Source organism: Corvus brachyrhynchos, unplaced genomic scaffold (genome assembly GCF_000691975.1).
Source record: "Corvus brachyrhynchos isolate BGI_N302 unplaced genomic scaffold, ASM69197v1 scaffold22, whole genome shotgun sequence".
NCBI lineage: Eukaryota > Metazoa > Chordata > Aves > Passeriformes > Corvidae > Corvus > Corvus brachyrhynchos.
This window is the reverse complement of record NW_008238355.1, coordinates 45,185-53,961: the sequence shown is the minus strand read 5'-3', so window position 1 is coordinate 53,961 and position 8,777 is coordinate 45,185.

Here is an 8,777-nt window from a genome sequence, read left to right as displayed (position 1 = left end):
TGGATTGATGTTTACTCTGCCTGCAATTCTCCCAGGTTTCTCTTTATTAAATTTTGCTTCCCACACGTGTGCTCTGCGCCTTTTGCTTTTCTGTGCCTGTGATTCTGGTGTCTGTTGCTTTGCATTAATTTGCAGCTCTCACCCATTCTAACTAATCCTCCCAAGTATCAAACCTCATCTCCCAAGTATCAAACCTCATTACTCTCTGCTTGTTTCTTCTTCTGAATCACTAATGAGGGTGTTAAATAGAACAGCTCCTGACACTTACCCTTGTGCCATCGTATTATACAAACACTCCCCAGTTTGCTATATTGTCACCTATCATTTTGTTCCAGTCCTTCAGCCAACTTTGAAATGAGAATGTTCCTTCCAAGCCTGATTTACATTGATTTATCAGAGAGAAATTACATCAGTGTGTCAAGTGTTTCACTGCAGTCCAAATCTGGTTGGTTTTGTACTCCTGCAACTGTGCCCTCTAGTGCATTTTTTGGCTTGCATTCTTTCAGAATAAAAACATCAGTAATATTGCCAGGCAACACTTGTTGCTTGCTGCTCAGGTGGTTTTGGCCATCTGAATTCCTGGTGGTACAAAATAATGCATGTAATCTGTGTTTCACTTCTGTGTTAAGACCCAGACAGTCTTTTCAGTGACAAAGTTCATCTGCTAAAATTATCAGGTACACGGTATTTTTTCTTAAGCATAACCTACTGCAGATGTAATATTTTCCAGGAAGCTTGGAAGCAGATGAAAACATGGATTTCAGACAGCTGTTTGGTTTTCATCTTGTTCATCTTCAAACCCTTAGAAGTATTCCTTGCTGTTTCAGGTAACAATGCAAGAAAAGCTGGGGTGAAAATGGAGAAAGGCAGGCTGGAAAGTGGCTGCTAAGTACAGGAAGCTGGTAAATAGAGGTAAATTAAGAAAGGTTTTCTCTTTGCAGCTCACAGGTCAGGTTTGGTGAAGGTTTTCCTGGTGCTGCTGGTGTTACTTTTTGCCTTGTGCATTGCAGCTGGCTGTAACAAGCCAGTTCCTTTCTCATCCTGCTGCTGGTGCTGAACTTGCCAGTAGCTCATCTGATGGGAGTGACCATGCTGTCAACAAATTCTTCCTCTGCTCTGGGGAAGCACCAGCCTCCCCAGGGGTTGTCATCTCTATCAGTAGAGTCTTTATTTGTGGATAGACACGTATGCAGTGCATCAGTGGTACCAGATTTAACACTGCACCCAGAATCATCACATTTTTGGTGATAGCTGTCCCCACTGAGTGACACAGAGCTCTTTCAACTGGGCATCATTTTGTGCCCTGGTAGGCACTAATAAATAGCATGGTTTTTGAAGTGGAAAGGGAATTGGGTAATGTTTGTTTTGTGTTCTGGTGTGAGAAAATGTGATGTCTTTTTCACAGTCAGCAGTAAAAAACACCCTCAGGTCTTATTTTCCTAGTTAGCAAGAAGACTGTGTATAAAAAAAACATTGACAGGTGCCTTCCTATTCAGCATGCTGACACACCATGCAGAGCACTCGGTCTGCCTTGAAGCTCATGGAACTTGTTAAAACATAAAAATTGTACCAAATAATTGAACAATTACAAATTCCTGAGAACATCCTTCATTTTACCAGCAGAAAATTACACCCTTAACTGCCTAGGTAATTTTGATAAAATCAACACTCTGGGCTAGGAATTTATCAAGCAAATAAAGCTTGATTACCATTACTTGATAAAAGCATCAAATTGTCAATAATAACATACTATCACCATGAAAACCTCTTGCTCTTTCTATTTACCAAATCACCTTATCTATTCGTGCAGCAATTGCAGCATACAAGTTGAAACAGTAGTCTTGATTTTGCCATCTGTTAAACGGAGGAAAAAACCAATATTACTGTGAAGAGCTGAAAAGCTGATTTGTAATTTTCATATTGCCTTGGGACCTTTAGAAGGAATTGCTCTCTTGCAGGAAAAGCACTGCACCTTTTTCTTCAGCTCGTCTAGGCTGTATGTTTCATTTTTAATTAAAGCATGATCTTGCAATGAGGATGGCTGCCACCTCATCATTAGCTGCATGAAGTGTTCCCCCTGACTTCCCTAGGTGAACCAATGCCATGATTTATGCCATCCTTTCATATGTCTCTATGGCAAACAAGTCTCCCTCCAGCTGAAAACATTTTCCCTCAGCCTCTGCTTCCCCAATCCTAAATGGAATTCCCTCCCATAACAGTAAGATAGATATAGTCTGTGGTGTTTTACTGGGCAATGTATCATCACAGACTCATAGAATCACTGAGGCTGGAAAAGCCCCCTAAGATTCTCGACTCAAACCTCTAAACCAGCACTGCCAAACCTACCACTAAGCCATGTTCCTGATCGCCATGTTTACACAGCTTTTAAATCCCTCCAGGAACAGTCACTCCAGCACTGCCCTTGGCAACCTGTCAAAGTAGAGGCAGGTATTGAATGAAAAAGCACTTGTAGTAGAGCACAGGCCTTGTGATTGGAGATAATGTCCCATTTGTATTGACATGTGTTTTACTTCCCACAATTTTGGCTTTGTCTGAGGTCAAGTATTTCCTATGCATCACTCAAATATGAACAAAACAGGTAGGAATCTTCCTCATCAATAGGGAGTATAAACTCGGTGACAAAGGGCAAATGCTACTAAAATGCTGACATTTAGGTAGAGACCACTGGAGGTGGTGCCTTCTGATCCCAAACAGAGCAGGCTCAGTGTGCCAGCCAGAGGCATATCACCTCTCCAAACTGATTCCAAAGGGCTGGGATGTGGAGCTCAAAGCCCACCTGCAAGGCCTGGGGCCACCAGAGAATCCCTCGGAGCAAATCTGCCTGGAGCTGCCAGGACTGAGCCTTGCAGGTGACACAGGGACTGAGAGCACCTGTAGCGCAGCCCAGGGAAACACGGCAACCGCAATCTCCCTCTGCGGGAACAAGGACAACTTCTGCCTCTCCTCAGGTGACATCGGGGTGACAGCAGCACTGCTGCCCTCTACCTTAGGAGAAAAACAAGCAGAAAGGCTGCTGAACAAAACCATCCCTTGCAAATGTGGGCAAGATCATTCTAATGACTCACTTGGTCTCCAGGCCAGCTGAAGATACTGGGAGTTGTCTGTGCCAGGGCTGCAGGAGGGACATTGAACTTCCTGACACACTTCCAGAAACTGGAGAATGGTAGAATTACCTCAACATCTTCAGCAAAACCCTGGCAGTTCTTGACCATGCTTCTGCCTGGGTCAATCTCCATTCACTGTCATTGCCAACCATCTGTGCCCACCCACAATCCCTGCCTTTGGCAGCTTTCAGCAGGGCGATAGAGTGAAGCTGCCCTGATGCTCCTTGCTCGCAACTGGGCCCCACTCTCTGGTCAGACTCCCAGGTTGGTATTTCTCACCCAGCAGGGCCCATGGCTGGACAAGAGAGCAAGCCAGAAAAGTCAGAGAAACAGATGATTTCAAATTGATGTTTGAAATAAGCACTCATTCAATAAGCAAATGGATTACATACCCACAGTTCTGCAGGAAGGAAGATGGGGAAAAGTGAGTGCAAAGAGCAGGAGGAACTGTGCTCACCCAGCTCATCCTCAGGCTCAGAGCTCCATCTCGTGGGTGCTGGCCACCAGCAGTGGCCACTGGCCAAGGGGGCAGGGGGCCCTCCAGCCTCTTGGGGACCTGGAGCTCAGCAGGGCCATGGACACGCCTTCCAGTGGCCTTTTACTTATTGCTTTTTAATGCTGAGAAATGCAGGGTGGGTGCCATCAAATCTCTCTTAAATGTCCACGTTGGAGTCACTGATGGACAAACCTGCGTGTCTGTCAGGCCTGTCTGTGAGTTCCTCCTGCTCTGTCATGGTTCAGGGCTGCTTTGTCTCAGCACAGTAGTGAGCGGGCAAGCATTTGTCATCTTCAAGCTGAGATGTTGCCCCGATCCTTCCAGAGACACTGGGTCAGCTGACTCAGACCTTCTGAAGGTGTGCAGTGTCCGTATGTCAGCTGCGAAATACAGTCCACCATAAATGTCAGTGTTGTACCCCATCAGCTACAGCCTTTGCTTCAGTGGGAACCAGGACAAAGCCATGGGAGAATGGGATGGAGCCTCTACCAGGTGTGTGCACTGAGAATAATGATGGGGCAGAAGTCAGTGGAAAGCTGCTGGAGAAACAGAGTATCATGGACTCTGATTGCACATCTCCTGCAGAAGAAATCCCTTGATAAAGGGAGATGTAAACAGCTGAATTGATGTCCAAGGCAGTAACACAAAAGCAGTGGTGAGCAATGCTAATCTGGGGACATTATGGACAAAGTGAAGAAACCCTGCACTGGAAAAAAAAAGGGTGTAATTTAATCTTCTGGACGAAGAATACTTCACAGTGAGTACTTATTCTTGAAGCACAACCAAACAAAAATGGTTGTAGCTCTTTAAGGACCTTTAGATCCACACTAAAATATTTACAGGGAAAAGAAAAAAGAAAAACTAAAAAGCCATCCCCCTACAGCACTGATAAATGTGCAGAAGCTAAAGTTTTTCAATTAAAACATGAGTTAATGGCAAGTGCCTAGGAAAGATTCAGCTGGCAGCTTCTAACAGTTCCCTGGGTACAAGGGAGAAGATGCTGGAGCAAGGTTCACACACTAAAGCTCACATATGCTCCCTGAAAGCAGAGCTGTCATTTTGCCACATCACACAGATGTGTGTGGCTGCCAACACAGCCCTAAATAAAGCAGCCAGCTGGACCCTTTCCAAAAGCCTGATGGGACCTGGATACTCCTGGTGGGAGGAGTTCAGGCATCACCCCAAAGCAGACTCACCTGTAGATGTGCAGGACCAGGTGGAACATTTTGGGAAACAAAGTGGAGCCTCTTATTCCCCAGAGATGCTCAGAGTATAACTACAAGACTAAGGAAAGGGATATAAAAGCATCTGGCTAAACCCAAAATAAAATCAGCTGGGTGGAACCCTGGACAAGGAAGGCAAGAAAGCGGAAGATTGTGTTATAGAAATACTCCCGTTTCTTAGAGCTGTAGTTTTACCCTACAGGAGATACATACCTCAAATCAGAGAGAGATTAATTATTTTCTAACAAAAACCTTACACCATGTGCTTACACCTTAAAAAAATAGCATCTTGAATTTCAGTAGTAGTCAGTGATGTTTAAGCTGCCTTTCTGCAGCTGAAAATCTGGCTGATGAGACCAAACCCAAAGTCATCTTCTCCTGTACCAGCACCTGTGACAGAGATGACAGCAGGCTTGCAGGCAAGGCATGTTTTTTAACAAGGAAAACAGCTCCTTTCCCCACATGCACCAGGGTGTGCCGGTTTGGCCAAATTTAGAAATATATCCTCTGAGAGAAGGCAGGTCACAACCATCCCTCCCCCACCAGGTTCGGGAAAGAAAAATTTTCCTCGAAGGAAAGTGAAAGAGATAAAAACTATTTATTTAACAAACACACGGGAAAAGGATAATAATGCTAAATAACAAAATCTCTCACTGTGCAGGAAAAACCTGGGAAAGTGTTAGAGTCCTCCCTTTGGTCTCCTCGGAGCTGGGACTTGGCCCAGGGCCAGGCCCTCTGTGCTCAGTGGAAAGTCCTCCCGATGTGTTCTGATGTTAAAGCAGTCCAGCAGAAAAGGGAGAAAATCCGAAATTCCAGGGAAGAAAAAAAAGTCCAACTCTCAGTCTCTCTCTGGAGAAAAAGGAACTGAACAACTGGCCAAAAGCTGACTGGCAAGCAGCAAGCTGGGTGCTTCCTCAGTCTCCTGCCGCAGCTGAGAAAAAGTGTCTGTCTCTGTGTGACCTTGAACAAGCTGCAAACTGCTTTGAAGTTTTGCTCAGGTTTTCCTCCCCCCTCTCAGACTCAGTTTAAAGGCATAGAAAGGCACAAAAATTAATTTCTGGGCATAGGGCAGCGATATGGGATACACATCACAAAGTAACCCCAAGGGAGATTGAAGGCAGGGTTAAATGTCTCTAAAGTCTTCGGCTGCAACAGAGGTTTAATCCCCAGAGAATAACAGGGTTATTAAGAAAGAGGTTGTGCTCCCAGCAGCAGGATTTAAGGCTGAACCCTGTCCAGCATTTTCTGCTTGGTGTAACAACCCCAAAATCTCCAACCTCTCTGTCCCAATTCTCCTCCTGTCTGTAATTTTGCACTGTGGTTTTGCCTCAGGATCTGATGGATGGAGAATAAACTGCTGAACACTTCAAAACCCAGCTCCCTAGGATCAGGTCTAATTTGTCCAATTTATAACTACCTTGCTTTCATGAGGATTTCTCTTCCCACGAGCTAACTGGCTCAGAACAAGACAAATCATTATTATTCCTGCAGAATTCAGAGTGGCCACTGGAAGAAGATGATTTTTTTCTGGCATGTTTTCTTTCTGAAGGATATACTCAGTGTGATAGGGCATGTGCTTTCCGGGCTCCAGAGTAATGGTGAGCTGCCACAAACAGATCTGCTGACTTCCAAATCCTCAGTAGCTGGGTCTTGCTGCACATACAATACATGGTCTCACATATTTTGTATGCAACAGTGGCTGTCCATTTGCTCTTGATTTCAGTCTTCCTTGTTTGCACCTGTGCTTAATAGCGGCATTTTTTACTTCACTCCATGTATAGAAAACTTCCATAAGCTTCTAATTGTTCTTATTTATGAAACTGGGGCGATCTCCAGGACATTTGCAGGCAATTTAAAAAAGGACTTAGAAAATGTAATGAATAGGAACAGGCAAACAGGAGCATGTCATGGCTGCATCCTCTCTACAGCCGTGTGCTGTGTTATCCCAAAGGGACCCTCTCCAGGACCAGGTGAACATCCACGAATTAGTGAAACAGAAGATCAGGAGCCTCCTTCATGCTCCCCCTGCTGATGTGGAAAACAATGAGGACAAAGCAGAACCGAAGGCCTGCTTTATGTGTTCCGAGGAGATGTGACTGCAGTTTTGGCAGCTAACAGGCTTGAAGATTTAACCCAGTCTTCTTGTTCCCTTTTCACCTGGACAAATGGCTTGAAAGGAGGCACTGGATTTCGAGTGTGTGTAGGAGAATCCAAACACAAGCATAATCTTCCAGTTTGTGAAGAGGAAGAAATTGACTGCTTTGAAGCACTCAGCTGGTTTCCTGGTTAATTTCCGTGCTGCAATCATCAGTTCCATGACTGAATTGCAGAATATTGTTAACCAACCAAAGTCCTGGCTTTGTGGACGCTTACAAGTAGGTGCAGCCAGAAACTCCTTTTCAGAGATTATGGACAAGATGAATGTAATAATAGGAACAGTTCCACTAATCCGCAGCAAGTGCACCACTTGTCTGGAGAAAGGCTCCTCGTCTGGACTGTGGATTGTGTGACAGACTGTCCAGTATGAAGAACAAAGCATCCTTGCAGAAGCCAATATTTGAATTTACAGGAAGGCTTCATGCAGCACAGATGGAACACCACTCACTGCACCTACAACTTGCAGAATTCAAATGGAGTTTCAGTGAGATGAGAAAAAGAAGCTGACAAAGCCCAGAGCCTGTGAGAGCAATTAATTATGCTTCAGCAAAAATTACTCACTTGTGAGAAGTTTGACAGTGTAGGAGGATTAAATAATGCATTACATTGGAAGCAGCAGGCACAATCACTTTTGAATGAACAGGAGCAACAGCTACAGGAGTAAAATAGAAAACTAGAACTGCACTCCAGTGAAGAAGGAGATAAAAGCCAAGTCTTACATGAATCTCTAAAAGAAGACACACAGAGAGCATCTGGCTGTGGACCGGACCTGGCAGCTTCTCTTCACAGAAGCAAAGAGAAAGCAACTGTGAAAAATTCTATATTCTCTAACTCAATCTTTATTTCATATATCCAGATTTAAACTTCATTTTTCTGTGATTTGTCCATGGAGTTAGTTTATTGTCTTACTCTCTACTTTTATTTGTTTTAAAATCACAACCTTATGCATTACAATCTCTTGGAAATAATAATGAAAAAATGAAACAACACCCCCTCTTATTTCATCTGGCACAATATATTTAAGATAATTACGTGATGCAGAATTAGCAAAACCACGGCCAAAAGCCATTTATAGAGATCAGGTCACAAAGGAGAAATGAAGTTTTGAGACTTATCGCAGAGGGTGTAAAATGTAACGGAGTTTTTGTCTCTTGCAATTAAAACCTTCAGTCTTGAAGGATATATCCCGGGCATCCTGATGGATGTGTGCTTAGGACACCGTGGTTGGTGCCAACAAAGAGTTAAATCATCTGCACGCTAAGAGTGCAGACAGAGAGACTTTAAAAGGAAGTTTAAAAACGGAGCTACAGGAAGTACACCAGTGTTCGGAGGAGAAAGTGCTTTTCGAACTTACTGTAGGGTGGATTTTTTCAGTTGTTTGCCATATATGCTCACACCTGGGGCTCGGAATCTCTCGACTTGAGAGGTTTCACAACAACCTTTCCCTTTGCGCAGCAAGGCAGACGCAAGGGGAGCGGTGCTCTCCCTCATCTACGGAGATGTGCTCCTGTGCGCCAGAGAGCCGCCTGCTTTGAATTTTGTCCACAGACTTTAATATCTTTCTAGCTGTTTGCTCCTCTCTATAACCTGGGTGAAGGGTGTGCTGCCCTGAGGACACCCACATCTCAGTCTGGCTTTCGTGTCAGGGGGTCGTTTTAACTCCTGCACTTTTATTTTACTGTCCGGAGCCCGGATGCCTTAAAACATGGCTGGGACGGCGGGAGAGGGCGGCGGGAGCCCGGCGGAGCCCCTCGCTCGGGTCGGGGCATTGCGGCA